This window comes from Halyomorpha halys, unplaced genomic scaffold, assembly GCF_000696795.3.
Source record: "Halyomorpha halys isolate HHAL.00 unplaced genomic scaffold, Hhal_1.1 Scaffold1467.1, whole genome shotgun sequence".
Classification (NCBI taxonomy): Eukaryota; Metazoa; Arthropoda; class Insecta; order Hemiptera; family Pentatomidae; genus Halyomorpha; species Halyomorpha halys.
Genome location: NW_027114793.1, coordinates 149,208 through 167,786, shown reverse-complemented (window position 1 = coordinate 167,786; position 18,579 = coordinate 149,208). Strand labels below are relative to the sequence as shown.

The 18,579-nt window shown below is 30.4% G+C and overlaps 1 long non-coding RNA gene and 1 pseudogene across 3 annotated transcripts in view; both read left to right on the top strand.

The window, feature by feature from the left end:
- LOC136796884 (uncharacterized) overlaps nucleotides 1–18,579 on the top strand; it is a 207,027-nt gene that overhangs the window by 106,869 nt on the left and 81,579 nt on the right. The gene's annotated exons all lie outside the window — the stretch shown is intronic.
- On the top strand, nucleotides 14,417–14,546 carry LOC112211033 (U4 spliceosomal RNA; annotated as a pseudogene).

Here is an 18,579-nt window from a genome sequence, read left to right as displayed (position 1 = left end):
TTGAAGGGTGGAAGGAGGAATGCCTCCTTCGACTACCCCTCCATATCCGGCCTTATAGCTCCAGGCATAAACAAATTTCTTGAATTTGAGTATTTATAGGGCTTCAGTTGTTTATCATATAATTGTTTTTACTAAAAATGATTAAATCAATTGGAGAATAGATTCGGACTAAATCCAAATTATAGCAATATAACTAATAGCAAATATAAAACAATTTAATTTTTTATTATTCATCAATATCAGGACAAAGAAATTTTCTCTTTCTCGCGCTATTCGATTTCATAAACCAGATGGAATACGAAAAATTTGCAAAGGTTCAGTGTAAAACATAATTAGCCAATTATTTTCTATAATCATTTTTTGGATTTTTATGTATTTAATATATTTTACGAATATTCCATTCTGAAGGAGTAGATGTCTCAAGACTTCGATACGTTATCAATTCGGTTACTTATTATTTGTTACTCTTTTAAGGAACAATTTCTTTATTCTATTCTGTATTTGATTAATCTTCCGCACGTTCACAATAACAATTCATTAGTAATTTACCGCCCATATTTAATCTTTTTCTTCTGTTAGTCACATTTCTAATAACATATAATTGTACGGAATTAAATAGACCTATGGGGAAAAAAATTTTTTTAGTCAGCTATTATGTCAGTGTAAATAATAAAACAAAAATAATTTCGGTTTTGTAAGGTAGACCAAGATATATTTCTAGATGTCTATATCTGTATAGATATAGTAACATAGACCTAGAAATATATGAATCTAGCCCACTGTATATCACAATCAAGCTGAAGTAACAAAGCAATCTCACCTGTATGGAAGAGAGGGGAATGGGAAAGGGTTGCAGATAATGTAAGCAATAAGGCTACAGCTCCGGGCGGCAGATGGTTTGAGGTCTATATCGCTCTGTGGTTTGTGGTGTGTGGTCTGTTGCCTGTCAGTACCACGTGTGCTCTGGTACAGCAGATTGCTTAGCCCCGTGTCTTGTCTCTGCTGCGTGTCTCTGGTCAGCTTTTTATCGCTTTTATTTAGCACGATACAGATTAAACCGAACTGCCCGGAGCATAACTTTCTATGATGTAGGATAGGGGCAAGAACTAAAATTTTGACTACCCCAATCCTTTAATTTTAAGACCTGTTAAGTTAAAGGAAGTATTCATTAAACCGTTTCAAATAAAATAAAATAAAATCATATTGCTATTATATGAAGCGAAACATTTCCTATCCTTTTAATAATAAGAATATATTTGTGATTATATAAACCACTTATAATTGAAGAATAAATAGATTCTTTAAAATTATCAACCATGTTACGTCAAGTATGTTGAAGTTACAATATATTTATTACGTTTTATAATACTGACTCCTTAATTTAAATAGAACTATCATTATTCCTAATATATTTGCAATACTGTCCCTTATTTTTCTCTCAGTGTAATGGCCACACTTCAGAGATCTGTTGCCGAAAATGCTCATTTAGAAAGCAATTTAGGTAAGAATAACGAAAGGTAAGAAAAGCAATTTAGTTTAAAAGAAAGGAAAGGGATTAGCATTTTAAACAGAAGAAAAATTGATACTCAAAGTGGTCACCGAGAATAAATAATATTCATTCATAATAATACTGTTAATATAAAAGAAAAGAAACTACCGTATGACACAGCCAAATTATAAAAAAAAAAAATCCAAGCTAACTGACTGTTCAATGTTAATCTAATTTTATTTAAATCAGATTTATGAGTATTTAACTTTTTTTTTTTTTAAATTGTCCCATTTAAGTATTCGACTATCTCTTTAAATATGGTGCCAGGGTTTTACTTTATTACGATTCCTAATAAACGATTTAAAATATATTTATAACTAATTATTAGAGAAAGATTGGGAGGATGGAAAGGCATTTGCCCATTGTGTCTTTTTTATTTGGCTTAACATCCTAATATTCCGCAAATCGGACAAGGAAATACGGGTTCTACTGGTTCATTTTTCAATGGAAAATTACAAGATTTTTCATTAAAGATAGTTTTTATTTATACATTGATTTCTGCATATATATTTTTTTCAAAAGTGTTTGTTTGTCGATATGGAACGTCATCCTAGCCAATTGTTAACCAATCGTTTTGAAAATTCCCTTATCGCCAAGTACTAAACTGCAATATTTTTGAATTTTTTTTTTTTTTTCTATACAGGAAAACTGGTATATCTAATGATTAATCAGAGTAAGAGAAATCTCGTTGCTATTTTAAGACTAAAGCTTTGAAATAATTTAAATCAACTTAACTAGTAAAATGGAATAAAATATTTTTTGTTTGTAAGGTTGCATTTGGATAACATTTTGGGGTGTTATGAATGTTTTTCGTGAACGACCACTTCAAAAGAAACAAAATATGCTCCAAAAAACAGTCCTAACTTTTGACTCATATGAAAATACGTAAAAAAAAAAGATAAAATAAATCGATCGGTATATAAGAAAAATAAATGCATGTAGAGCAAAGGGGTATAATATTAAAATATATTTTTTCCTTGTCACCTAAGGCACATTGGCAATTGACACGTGTCTGATATTATAGGGACTGGAATCACCAAAAAAAGTTTCATTCTTATCGGTGTTACCATATCTATAACTCACCCTTGTAAATTTATAGATATTTCACATAAAATAATAAAATTTGACTGATTGGCAATCGTAAGCTTTAACCATTATTTATAATTTTCTTACCTTTTAGTTATTAATAAAAAAATTATTTGTATGCTATAAGTTATATTTGTTTCATTTATTTTTCAGAACTTCTGATCTGTTTTTAGTAATATAAATAAACATAAGAAAAAAATAAAATAAATTTGTTTATTTGCAAAAAAAAAAAGCACTTTCTCTGTAATTAAAATAATTTTTTTATGTTAATTATACTATAGGATTGGCAAGAAAGTAATACAAAAAAAGTTTGTATCTATTTTATTATTTTTTCTTGTATTTTTCTAAAAATAAACTTCAATTTTCAGTACACTTTCAAGGCAAGGTATAGATAGATGTTGTGGCTGGTTGTTGCCAGCGACTTGATGAATTATGTAATATTTCCAGACGGCCTCATTGTGAATGCAGGCCCCGGGGGACGTGGAAATTCGATAACTCTACAATATTTCTGGAAGCCTATACCGGGGCAGGAGGACTCCCGCACTCACCTACGAGGGCCCTCACCGCCCAAATCAAAATTCCAAAAGGGAAGGGGCCGCTAGGGGGAGTTTAATGTGTTGAATCGCATTAACCGAAAGAAACAGCGCTTCACGAGGGGCTGACCTCGTGGCCCCGATAGTCAAATGCCTAAGTCCTTCATATCTGTATATTGTAAAGAGAGTAATTGTAAATATTATATATCCCTTTAATATATATATATATTGGATCACCTGACCCAGGGGTGTGGTGAGGGCGGGGCTTGAGTGGGTGTGGCAACCCCCACCCCTAGTCGGACTTCTTTTTCTTGGGTCCCACCCCCTCGTACCGTCCGGGATACAATATCTACCATTGGTCGAGGCGGCCATTTTACTCTGGAAAGAGGTAAAATTCCGGTCCCATATTGACCAGAGCCATGGGGAAGAGTTTCATCTCGGCCTCCATATATCTCTCGGGTGCTTGTCTCTTTCTAGGATAATGGAAAAATAAAGTAGAAAAGAAAAAAAAAAATGAAACAGAAAAAAGAGATATCTGGGCAAAGTTGAAATACTTGGTCTACTAAAGTACACTCTGTAAGCACTGGTCTCTTTTGATACCGTATAACATTGTGAAACACCAAAATTGTAGCAAATCTTTTAATATGCATTTTTATAATTGTTGACGAATGATTTTTGATCAATCGCAATACATCTCAGTTACCCATGAACGAAAAGGGAATATTATATTATAAATATAATATAATATTATAATTATTGATATTTCTGTACCTTGGTAAAAGAAATGTCAATTTTGATTTTATTAGTTTTGGGAAAAAACTGTTTTAGCACTCATTGGCCGTTTTTTAATTTTATTGTAGATTTTACATTGGCCCTTTGAAAAAACATCCAACTTGAAATCTAGTAAGATAAATTGGCCTTAATTTCATTTATCACTCCGAGGTATTCGAATTAACATATGACAATAAAACAAACTTGGTATACTTAGACATTGGACCTTCTTTTTACCAAGGTATAAATTTAATTCACTTGAAATTTAAATCAATTCTATACCTTCAACATACACAAATATTAGATTTTACATTGGCCCTCTGAAAAATCATTCAACATGAAATCTTAATAACGAATATTATCATTCATATATATCTTCGTGAAGGTATATTTGTGTAAGTTAAAGGTATAAACTTTATTTTTTATCGCTAATATGACGGATTTTAAAAAAAAAAAATGTGTACAGTCCTTTCTCATCGTCATTAAAACAATCTTAATAATGAATATTACCATTCACATATATTTTCGTGAATGTATATTTGTGTAAGTTGAAGGTATAAAATTGATTTAAATTTCAAGTTAATTAAATTTATACCTTAGTAAATAGAATGCCTAATGTTCATGTATACCAATTTTGTGTTAGTGTCAATCTATCAATCTAATGTAAAATCTGACATTGGCTCTTTGAAAAAACATCCAACTTGAAATCTAGTATGATAAATTAGCCTTAATTTCATTTATCACTCCGAGGTCTTCGAATTAACAAATGACATTAACACTATATTGGGGATCTGTGTTAACCAAAATAGTTGTTCAAAATCTGTTTAACAAAAATAAGTTTAAATTCAAATAAATAAATTTTAATTCGCAGTACCAAAATTTAGAATCGTCAATTCAGATTCTAAAAGATTAAATGAAATCAGAAATTGAAACTTGTGTTCATGAAATGTTGTGTTAAACATAATGTATCAGGTTTTTATATTTTTACCAATGATCATCTTTTTCGGTATTACATTTCTGTCATAGACATCTAGAAATATAAGATTAACCTATTGATTTGAATTATCTTTTTGTTTGCCAATACTCTTTTTGTAGTCGTAAACTCACTGAAGGGTGTTGTTAGGTATCTGCAAATAATGACCGGAAAGTAATGGTGGAATGTGGGCTGTAAAAGATGATAAGCAGCATTTTAGAAACAATTGGTTTTAATTAGACTTATTTAATAATCATCGTTAACAAAAGAAAACTGTCAGATAGAGAAAGAAATTTCAATTACTTATATAATAAGCTCGTTGGACAGCAAGGGTACTGAAATTACTAGGGGGTAACCAGTACACCCCCTATACCTTCTCCGTCTAACTGTCCAGCACCCATTTTACAAATTATAACTTGATGAAATGAAACAACTAAATCAAATTAGAACTCAATTTTGATGGCCACTTTTATTATTTCATCTTATATTTGATATAAAATATTACCCGGTGAACATTTATAAAATAAAATATTACGATGATCACTAAAAACGTTTTCATATAATACTTTGGAGGTACCCCATGTCTGCCCAACAGCAGACCAACCCCTATTTTAAAAATTCTACAACAGTTCATTTAATTATACTACTTAATGCTCAAATTGTATAATTTTAATTTACATGTATTCAGTACTTCTGATTGTATTATTATTATTTTTAAATATAATGTAATACAACTCCGTTTAATGTTTGGATGATTGGATGCAGATAACCTTTTTCATTCTTTCTTTTTTTATTTTTGCCCAAAATGCGTTCTTTATTAGTTGCATTCAATTTTTACGACCCATATTTATTTTTCTCATTATATGCTAAATAAAATATAGCACGGTGATCTTATGTAAAATAAAATATTACAAGGTGATCTTGTGTAAAATAAAATATTACATGGTGATCATATGTAAAATAAAATATTACACGATGATCATATGAAAAATAAATATGACTCGGTAATCTCTACATCTTTTTAAAATACTAGAGAGATATATAAAAACATAATTAACAAGATGACATTTTTATTTATATTTTCCAATATTTATTAGTTATTGTACAATATCCAAATGAAATGAATATACTTTTTATGAGGAGAAGATGGTTGGGGTGCGGTCAGAATATAGCACAAATAAATTAAAATAACATATTTAATTGTGCCAACGTTTAAACCAGAATTTCCACCGTTCATTCGGGCTATGAACAAAGAACAAAATAACAACCAATGAATAAAAAAAATAATAAAATATAAATAGAATGACATAAAGTAAATAATTATACAGAATGAAATTAATAAAAATAAAGTGAGAAAAAAGTGGAAAATAAAATATATATATAGGTAATTGAATAAGTAAGTAAAAATAACATAATTAAGGAAATAAAATAAAAATTGGAATTATATAACTTCAAATTTTATATTTTAATCATTATTTTGATATTTCATCAAATTAATAATTTTAAAAATTGTTTTTTGTTTCTTTACAATAATGAAATTATATTTTTAAAATTTAACTACTAACATCAATAGATACAAAACATAAGAAATGTTAAAGATAATGATTGAAGTTGGGCAATTTTTATTTCGACATTTTTTTGAAAAATGATTATTATATTTTCGAAATCTTTTGTTACTTTGTTGCAAAACATATATCTCCTTCGTGACGCCAGAGACTCCCCTCGAAGAAGGGAGGTCAATAGATCAAAAAATCGCCTGACCGCTGAGAACAGAGGCCATTAATCAAAAGAGAGACGGAATATTAGCCGTAGACAGTTACTATTGATTCGGTCAGTTCTAAAAGATAGCACTAGTCATGCGAACCTGTCTGGGCGCCATATTTTGATCTTTTCCGATATAAAAAGGTTCTCTCTTTTATTTTTGTTTGATTTCTATAGAATTGTAACCTCTACATAGTAAACATTACGGTAGAATCTACCCTACATCAACGCATTTGAACAACTGAAAGAAAAGTAAACTTTGACTATATCAATCATTACGGTTTTTTTTGTTAACTTTTAATAGGGGATGCTTTTGCTGAATAATTTTTCATCCAGTCAATTATTTACTTTAAAAAACTTTTCCGATATCAGTTTTGTCTCGTTAACTATACTTAAAGTAATAACATTTTATTTAACCAATACATCCATTAAGAAATATTTGTGCAATTGATTATTTTTATTTAAAGGCCTAAAGTCATCAACGCCTAAGGTCTTGTAAATTATTCATAATATGTTGGAAAATATTCTGACTAAAGAAAAAAATAATTATGGAATGATTTATATACTTTTAAAAAAAAAAAAAAAAAAAAAAAATTATGATGGAAAATGTATAAAAATTAGTATAAAAACTTAATACTTAATGTATAAAAATAAGCTTTTAGTAATGAGGCATGTAACCAAGCACAAATTTAACGTCGTATTTATATTAATACTAATTTACATTATTATTATAATCTTATAAGTGAGGAATCAATATGTATAAATTTCGGGTATGACCAATCAGGTAGATAATATTTAAACTATTTTTGATATTAATTTGAAAATTCAAGTTGCTAACCATTCTATTAAAATTACGTAATTACAAATTCGTTCATGGTGAATTTAAACTAAATTAAAATATTTTAGGAAGAATATAGGAATTTAAAACACTAATCTACGATTTGAGATTCTAACTTGAAATTCTTAAAATTGCGTGGTAAGCGCGAATCTTACTTATCTTATTCAGAACTACTAAAAGTTTAATAAGTAGCTTACTTGTTTATCAAACCACATTTAAAGGAGTATTGGAGAATTTAAATTCGGGATAAATCCTTGCTCCTAATATATTCCTGCGGCGCCTTTTTTGTATATCTGTTTGGTAATTAATACTCTGAATAAATTGAAATAGTATTTGAAATCAGAACTATTTATTAGAATTTACACGATCTGATAAAATCGAATAATTTTGAAGGTTAAGGAAAAGTGTAGATACCATTGACAATATGCTATTTTAAGTTTTATTGAAAAGTATCTTATATCACTTATTTGAAATGACTATTTTCCTATTTGTTTTTTCATTAAATCGCTATTTAGTCATAATTGACGCATTAAAATTTAATTTCTTTTAGATACAAAAAAAAGCAAACCTCCAATATTGTTTTGGCATGACGTCATTTTGAAATAAACATTTGTTATATACTCGATAATAACGAGTATTATTTCAATTTATTTAGCATTTTTTGTTATTTAAGAACACTCGGCTTAAATCACAAAAAAAACTAAAAAATGCTAAATAAATTAAAATAACACTCGTTATTATCGAGTATATAACAAATGTTTATTTCAAAATGACGTCATGCCAAAACGATATTGGAGGTTTGCTTTTTTGTGTGTCTAAAAAAAATTAAATTTTAATGCGTCAATTAAGACTAAATAGCGATTTAATGAAAAAAAAAATCATATGTACATATATTTTCATTTGTATATATTTATTTGTTTGTTTTTATTTTTTCTCTAGGTCGGAAAAAAAAAAGTTTAAATTTAAGCAATTATTCATTATAAGTTATATTATTTATCGTTCTTGTGCAGTGCCTAATTGCAAAAATAGTACTATAGACTCCACAGAAGCTGTTCACCCTAATGCCAAAAGAAGTAAAAACTAGAAAATTGTGGTAAAGGGTAAGTCGCTAGAAAGGGAACCAAAATTATTATCGAATCTAAATAATAGAATATATTCAATATATAATGATTGAAAATTGTTATAAACTCAGAATTAGTAATAAATATGGTATTTATAATAAATAAACTACAACTTAGAATAGACTTACAAAAACATTTTAACATGTCTAAACTATTCACAACAGAAATACAGATTTGTTGCAAAAAATTTTGCATCGAATCTAACATACTTTGTATTTTCTGCTCTCATGAAATCGTATTCTATGGTTGGTTTGGAAAAAAAAAAAAAAATGAAAATTCTTTTAACAAAAAAATCCGTGATAATTTAAAAACAGCTAAAAAGTGTGAAACGCTGAATCAGTGGTCTTAGTTTATGTCTAAATGATGTCACATGTGAAACCACTATCCCTCTGTTAGTACACAGATAATATTTTTTTTTTTAAACTAAAATTCAAAATTAATTCTGTATCTATATTAATTAAAGCAGATATGATTGGGTTTCTGAATTGACTTGCAATACTATTAACATTATTTCAATTTTTTTTCTATGATTATAACACCCTATTAACTCCAACCAAAAAAGATAGCTATGGCATTCAAGACAATACATTCAAAGAAATAAGGAATACAAATTTAAGAGTCAATAATTTATGTGAAATGTACATATACATTCATATATACACATATACAAGTAAATTAAATATATAGCGGTCTCAAAAGAAATGAAAAATATTACAAATAAGGCGGAAAAAAACAATAATGTAAATAATTCGAGTTTTACAAACTTATTTTGTCTAAGGGAATAGCCCTACACAAATAGATTTGGCCTCAACTTAATAAACTGTTTAAAAGTATATCATTTCAAATATTATAAGCAATTGACAACAAGTAATTGAATATCCAGGAATTAAATAATTAAAGGATCACAACCTTAATAAATTGTATTAACGGTTGAAAACTATTTAAAAAAAAACCATGTATTGAATTTGGCAATAAACATTTATTTTATCAAAAATTAGAAGATCATCAGTTAAACATACAAAAAAGCAAAAAGTGATAATTCACTGATTCATATAGCAATTATGATTTTGATCCACTCAATGATATCGATCAGTGTACGACGGATAACAGGCAACATAGTTCACCGCAACCTAACTTGAGGTTATTTTGTGATCTTTGTGGGTTATCCAGACTATGTAAAATTGTAAATTGCATTAAATCTGTTTGAAGGCATACAATTAATAAAAACCGAAACACACTTCTAGTGATGAAGGCTAGCAATTTTTTTTTTAAAGAAACCATCGTGTCATATTTGTTTTCAGCTTGTTATAAAACCCTGAAATACGAGTTTTCATTAGAAAAAACAACGACAAAATTAGAAATTTCTGCACTTAATTTTTGGTAGGTGTAAAGTATTTGGATAAAAGTGAATTTTTTACTTAATTGAAACTATTTCATCTGAATTTTGGAGGCATAAAATCTAAAAGATATTCGAAATAGGTTGGGATAGTGGAAATTCACTTTTCAAATGGTTATGTAACGTTGGATTTGGAGAAAATTAGCATTTTTTCGGTGAACGCGTCACACGGGGGAAATGAATGTTCTTCCAAAATTTCTGATATTTTTTTGTATTAAAATTTCTATTTAAGGTTTTTGAAAGACGCTGACCGTTCAAAATAATGTTTGGCCTTCTTTATTTGTTTATTGTTTATTTTAATTTGTATATGTAAATGTATTCGTAGTTTTTTATAGATTTAAACTCACTTATTACAATTTTTTTTTCTTATTTTACATGACAAAACAAATCGATTGGTATATACTAATCATTAGATAAATATAGAGGATATGAGGAATATGATAACATAAAATATTTATTGTCTCCCTGCTACATGAACCAACGTATTGGTTACCCTCGGACACATGTCTAACATTTGTTGGCCTAGTTTTCAATTCATAATTTTCTTATCTCTTAGAGAGTAATAATAAAGTAATAGATAAAAATAATCATATAATGTAATCAGTAATAATTGGTTCCTTTATTTATATCTCAGTAGTTCTTTTCTTTTTGTAATAATATAAATAATCATATAAAGAAAATTTAGAAATGAGCGTTGTTAAAAAGTTAAGTAAAAAGTAAAAGTTCTTTTTATAAGACTTGTTATCCCTTGGTTGATATATTCGATTCCATTTCAAAAGCTCCATCACCCGTTCACTCTCGGCCTACGCAGGGAGCCTACCCTTCCTGTGGGTGCGTAAGAGGTGTGGATGTTAAAGCCTTTCGACGAGCGCTAAGTGCTCGCAGGGACCCGAAAGGTGGCGAGGAATAGAGATTACAAGCCACCGGCAGAAGAAACTGTCTCTATCTGTATATTTAAATATTCATCAGCGAGCTATTTAAGGGGAGCTTATAGGAGCTCATTTACAAGTTGGGGGATTCGGAGGTAAAGAGCTCTTGTCAAAGTGGGATTAGCCTTCCCGGGATATGGCTCCTAATGAATGCATATCGGCTTTAACTTCGGGAAGCGAAGAAAGAAGTCTTAAGAAAATACTCTTAAGGTCCCTATCGGACTCTATGCAAATCGGCCCCTCCAATTCAAATTCTTCCCAGCTCCCCCTGTCCCTCCAGTCCCTCCAGATAGCACTCCAGAAAGGAAAAACTTTACTCTCCTCCCTCCTTTCTTCTTCTCTCTGTGTTTTTATCTACTTCCTGCTCCGTGGGGTGGTCGCCTAAGACTAAAGAATACACTTTTAGCCTGACAAAGTTTCAGAACTTACTTTCTCCTGTAGATAAATGTAAAGTAAATCTAAGTTAAAATAAGATTATAGGTATCGTTAGTCTAACTCGTTGATGTCTTTATTATTAGTTTATTCTTAGTCCTAATGGTCCTAGTTCTTCAATTAATTTTATTCTCAACTATTTTTCCAAAAATTATGGGAAGATGGGGTTATACCTACGTCTAATATCTCTGAAGTTTTTATTGGATAATTAAAGTTCTTTTCCACCTGAGACAGTCAGAATATGGATTTATTAACTAACTCAAGATTTAAAATTTTCCCTGATTATAAATTTTAGAAACCTTTCTAAAAAGTAGAGAAGCATCAGTTATTGATAGGTTTTGGTGAATCCCTCAAACTAATGTAGTGGACTAGGTTGCAATCGATGTAACGTGTGAAGGGGAAAAGAAACAACTTTCACGCTGATTTCGTTGTTATTGTAATATAATGTAGATGATGATTAATGAGAATCATATTATTTTGGTGTAATACCTTCAGAGTGTTTGGTGATACCTTATATGGCGTCATTAATTAAAACATTACGGTACAGAAAAGTTGATATTTTGGAAATCTAATTTCTAAAAAAAGTACTAAGGAAGGAACTATTTATTACTCCGGTATATCCTCAGGAATAAAAATAAAAGCACTTAGTTCAATGTGAAACACATATTAAAGTTATTAACCATGATTCAAAAATATTTAGAAGAAACATTCAAAAAGTGGACGGGGGTGAATTTGGCATTACTTCTCTGTTCTAATTAAAATTTATTTACTATTAAAAACCTCTCCCCATAGATAAACATACACAGACGCGCCAAAGGTGTCTTAAGAGATCAAAACGGAAACTACATTTTTATTTGTTTAAAGGAAATTTATGGTAATACCGATATTAAAGACATAATCGATATTGATAAATATTGAAGTATAAATTGTAAACATCAATAAATAGTATTTGTTTTTTGTAATAGTAATCATACAACAACTAATAGTAATCATCCTTGGCATAAAAAGTGCTGGATTCGGTCGATTACCCCTATAACTTGCATATCCAATCCTTTTTTCAGTTCCAAAAAATGACCGATACCATCACAACTTTTTGGGTTTGAATATGATGAAAGTTTTGATATTAGAGCATTTTCTAAAGGTCTATGATGTTTTTTTTCCTTGGAAATTTTAATAAAATATACCTTATAACATTTAGGATTCATTACCGCCTTAACAAACACTATGAAGCACTAAGTTGGCAAGTTCCTCTACCTGTTCCTTAGACCTCCCTGTCGGTAACATGCCTATTAGATATTCCTATTTTCTACAGATCCTAGAAGACCAGCAGCATGGATGCTTCTTCCATGTTCCCTTCAGACTACCACGACACCCTACCCCATCGAGTATGAAAACCCTATTTTGTGAATATCCTTTCACCCATTCTGTTACGTGCCCCAACCACCTCATTTATGGCGCTCCAACGAACTGAAAACACTCTAGCCATTATAAATTAGATACACCCCTTAGTTTAAACAAATCTTTTCTTTGTTTAGGTCTATAAATGTGCTTTAATATCTTTCTTTTAAGCCTATCAATACTTTGAGATATTAGACGCGTATGTCAAGACGTATTGAACTGGGTTACTTTATAGTCTGGGTTGTCTGTGTGATTAGGGCCTATCCCTTTTTTCATCTATTGGTGATAGGAGGTGATGCGCTCCACCATCCCATCTCATACATCATTAATACTTCTTTGATGCTTTTTCAATCCTGCAATAACATGGACTGCACATGCATCACCTTGAACCATCTTAGTAAAAATCGTTCAATGGAAGATCTGTTAGTTCTACTTTCTATAAAATTGCATTTAGGAATGTTGCATGTAGAAACAACAGTGGGACAAACGAATCCCCTTATCTCAGTCCTAAGCTCGCTGAGAATAAGTTTCCGATTTTTCTGGCAACTGTCTTAGCTGAGATCTCCATTTCTCATATAGCATTGTATTACCTGTATTATTCATAGGTCTTTTACTTTCTTTATCTTCTTGTCTTTGACATTTGATAGTTGAATGTAGACTATTTCCTTTTTACACTGGTCGATATTGGTGGATTATATTTTAGTATAAAGTTGAGTTTCTTTCAGAAATTTTATATTTTGTCTATGGATTCTGCTGAGTCTTTAAGGGTCAATTCTCTTGTACGAGGAATTTTATTATTTTCGAAGGCTTGACGAAATGTTGAGCATTCTTCATTTATATGCTTTATCGATAATGGGGACTGACAGGTTTGGCATATAGGTTGGTCCTCTTTTGTGATTAAGTTGAGGTGTGTTAATTTGGAATGTCCTATTCTTACTCTTGCAACAACCACTTCTCTTCTGTTTCCCCTTATGGTACTTGTCCACTTTTGTGTGCTTTTATAAACATTTATTAGTTTATTGGTGAGTGGTACGTCAGCCCACATTGAATCCCAACTTTTTCGGATTCTGTTCCTTAAAAATGCCTTTATGTCTTTCGGCTCGAAAATTTGGAGTGGTGGAACGTTCATTGTGGCAGTCTCTTTAGCCTTTTTATCAGCTGCCTCATTTCCAGCTATTCCTGAGTGCCCTGGAGTCCAAAGAAAGGAGAAACTTTTTTAAAGATGTTTTAGCATGTCTATATATTTGTGAATTTTGTCTATCGCATCTCCGCTTTGACTGAAGTTTGATAGACTCTGGAGTGCAGACATTGAATCTGTACAAATGAGTATGTTTCAGTATTCACTTTCTATGGATAAATGAAGTGCTGTTGAAATCGCCTGAAGTTCAGCTTTAAATATTGTTGAGCATGTGGATAATTTATATCTTTTGGGTGTCCCGTGTATTATTATTGCAAAACCAACATTTTCATTTTGTTTGGAGCCGTCAGTGTAAATTATTTCATAATTTGAATATTTTTGTATCTTCTTTAAACATTTAATTTTATTTGAGTTGTGTTTCTGGCGTTTCATAGTTAGATCAATTTTGTAAGACTGGTGTTTCCAAGGGGGCAATCTACAGGATCTATATATACCTTGCGCTGAGGCAATATCGTAACCAATGAAGGTCTACTCAGGTGCGATTATTGCTAGTTGAAAAAAGGACTACATATTAAACGTCTATATGCAATTAAAATATGGCTTTTTTCTTCAGTTAACAGAGTGAAGAGTCTTTAACAGAGTGAAATTTCCTAAAAAAGAGAACTAAAATGTCTCTACTTTTGGTTCTAAAATTGTCTTTAATATAACTTTAACACGGAACAAAAACCTGGCATAACTTTCCCAGTTAATGTTTTCACTGACCTAATGTTAACGATTATTTGATAGAAAAAATTTTTGTTGCCTTTAGTCAGTATAGAAAACAGAAATTTAAATAAATAAATTTTGTTTGATTATCTTCCAGGAATGCGTAAAGATACTTATGACAGATAATTACTACTGACTGGTAATCGGCAACAAAGTCTGTGGTGTAAAGATTAATATTAATTTCGTAAAAAAAATATAAAGCAATACAATGCTGTTTCATTTTAATCGTTTTGTAAAATATTTGTTCTTTTTCTTAAATAATTAATTATTTCCTATTTGGATTTTATTGTAATATTGTTTCGTTGAATGTATGTTCTATTTGTTTATTAATGTATTTTTCCCTGTTTGTTGGATTTATGTAATTTAATTTATTTAATTATCATTCCCTACAATTGGGAAAAATATATAAATACCTTCATCTGAAATATTTAATATCGAATAAATATTTGATAAATGCTTAGTTAGATTATTGAGCATTTATCAAATATTTATTCGATATTACCATGCAGTGTTAATATCGAATAAATATTTGATAAATGCTTAGTTAGATTATTGAGCATTTATCAAATATTTATTCGATATTACCATGCAGTGTTAATATCGAATAAATATTTAACAAAGAGAACAAATATGTGTTTTATCTAACTATTACTCAATATGCTAGTGGGTAGATCATTGGTATGGCAATGGACTAATAACTCCAAAGATCCCGGTTTTGAATCCAGAAAATTATGACAGATAATTATTATCAGTTTCACAGTAGCCGTTGCGTCAGCCCTGTGTGTTCAAGAGCTCTCTGGGGTCCATCCAACTTCATGAAGTGGGTGCCTTTAATTGGGTAAAAATCTGGCGTTCAAGTGAGATTCGGATCAAACTACCATATGTACAACTATCACGGTCTAGTGACAGTACTTCCTTACAAAGTAATGCACACCTGACCCTTTATGGTTTTTAGTTGTTCAGCTTTAATTTTTTTTTTTTGTTAATTATACAATATTTGTAAATTAGTTCTTATGAAGTGTTATTAAATAGGAAAAAGAACAAAAGTTATAAACTTTAACCTTCTTAAGGATCAATATTATTATTATCTAAAATAATTGGAACAGATAATTTAATAAATGGAATCTTGATACAAATAATGACTCACCCTTAGTATGCTTAGAAGTTATATTTTAGCAGTAAGTATGAATATAAGAGTTTGGAGGGGTAAAATGATGACGAGGAGGATGTTTGTTTAAGGGTCCCCCCTCTACGAACCTCATGGAAATGAAGAGCTTTGTAACGGAATAGCAAGATTCCCTGTAATAACTGAAGTACGGGAACGGGATGCTTTCAGGTCATGTAATTTTAAAATAAACAGTATATTTAATAATGTTATACTTATTACTATACTTAATAAAAGCGCTACTGATTAGAATAGCTGTTGGATCCTATTAAGATTGCATCCTACAGTACTATTTTTGTTGGATGATGACTAACAGAGTCAAGGAGGAGGTAAAAGTAGTACAATTTAGAAAATCATCAAAATTTCATTAATATTTTTAAATTCTGATTGAAAGTTACAACTTTCAACTTACTCTAGGTAGTTAGTTTCATTTACATACTCTGAAAAACCAATGTTTGAAGTATAAACAATGTCTATTTTAAAATTTGTATTGCTAATAAAACACATTACCGGTTCCTGTCATTTACTAATTCTTCTTCTCTCAACCTCCTAGATATTTCAACTCCAATCAATTGTTGATGAAATAACTTAATGCATGCTATGCAATAAAAAAAAAGCTTTAAGTCAACAAGTGAACATTAATACTTTATTTTTCTGAAGCCTAAAAAATACAATTTACAACACAGTAATCTATCCTACTGGACAGGTGAACTCACTTTCCTAAATCAAAGTTAAATGTTTTTTCGATTTTTGGTGATTTACGCATTTAGGATGTGTCGGATCAAAATTGTAATTGATGAATTCGTTAATGAAAATTATTTAATATCAGAATCTATGAAAAAGAGAACCTTATTCTATTGCAGATTCCACTGTTATGTGAGTAGCAAAATTGGAGCACGCATCGAAAATCAAATTGAAGTTAAAAAATTGTTGAGATTACAGGTTGGGGGAGTGAAGGTGGGTGGATACTTATTACACCCAGTATATATGTCTTATAGCAAAAATAAAAAAAAAAGAAGACTCGGCAAAAAAGTATATAGAGAAGAAGATTCTGGACAAGGATGACTTATGGATCCTGAAGGCGCTGTTAACAGAAAATAAATAAGACAGGACTCTATATAAATGCAATGAGGTACCCGATCAAAGGACTCGATTTAGAAGGAAATGAGTCAATCTATATTTGACACGAGTCGGTCCTTATTGAAACCCAGTACCGCCGCCTCATCTTGATCCTCTGAGGGTCGCCCTGTCTGCTGCGGCTTAGTGTATCCGCTCTTCCTTAGCTCGGTAGCTGTGATTAGTTTTCTCCGTATCCCTGATTTATGATTAATAATAAACTAAAGTTTTATATTTGTAATAAAAACACAGAATAATAACATACATAACATAATATACATCGCTGCTTTGTTCGAATAGTAGCATATCTGACCAAAAATACAGTTTTGGTTTCATTTTGAAATAGACATGTTCCAAAGATAGTTTCGTAGACAAGACTATTTCTTCTGGTACGTAGGCTGTCCAAAAGTTACCAAAGTCTATGGTGAAATTTAAATAATGCGTTAAATACAAAATATATATTTTTTCTCAGATGTGCCACTACACAAACAAAGCCGCGATATCAGTTTATAAACTAAAATGTGATAGATGTTTTATATTTTTCCAGAATCGAGACGAGGATCATTTTGCTGTATTGCTATTGGCCATTTTCTCAACATAGACGGTTTGTTAGAGAATCGATACAGTCCTTGTCAGTTATTACTTTTTATTCTGAAGGTTGTTTTATAATAAATACCAGCTTGCTTAAGTAAGAATTGAACCGACACTACGCCAAAGTGCTGAATACCTCTCGATTGGACTTTGCCAACAGCTACTGAATTTGACTGCAGTGTGATGTAAGATAAACTTTATTGACTTTATATAAAGGGAGATCGAAGACTAAGACATAATATGTACAATTACTAATTACGAACTAATGTTTCATAGAGTTTTCTCCAATAATTCCGTTTGACTTCTCTTCAAAACTCTAGAGTCAGAATGAGAATATTTTATCTCCAAAAGACAAGTATATATATCAACATCAGCAAGTAGGGATGAGTCTAGAACTAGAGGGGAGAAATACGGACATAGAAACGTCTACGTGGGAGTTCTTAAGAATTTAAATAGATAGAGCCAAGGCTTTTGTAACAGTTTCCTATGCTATTTCTTATATGGTGTGTGATGCAAACAATACTTAAGTGATTTTAAACCAGGGTGGTGGAACTAATGCAGTTCTGGAAGGGTTGTGAAGAAAAAGGTGAAAGATATGGGAAGCCTTTTTTTTACTGAGAGCATATCCTTTTGTAAAGGGACAATAAATATCTTTATAATAAGTGCAATAAATGGAAATTTGGGGTCAAATTTTGCCATCCATCTACTTCTAAAGAAATATTTTGGTAACTAATACTTTGAAAGATAAACTAATTTTTAAAAATATTTATTTATAGCTATTTACAACTGTACATTATAATACATTTAGTAAATCTGATCTAAGTTAAATTGGAGTGTTACAGGCGTGTAGAGAAACTACCCATTGGTACTCTAATGGCATTTTACATTAGCTGGTCTCATGGCCATCTTCTTTTCAGGCACCTCGGAGGATTGTCAGGAATGGAAGAGGATGCAAGATTAGAAACTAGGGAGATTGAGTGGTTAGAGAGTTTATAATGGAAGGAGTGATATCTGGTT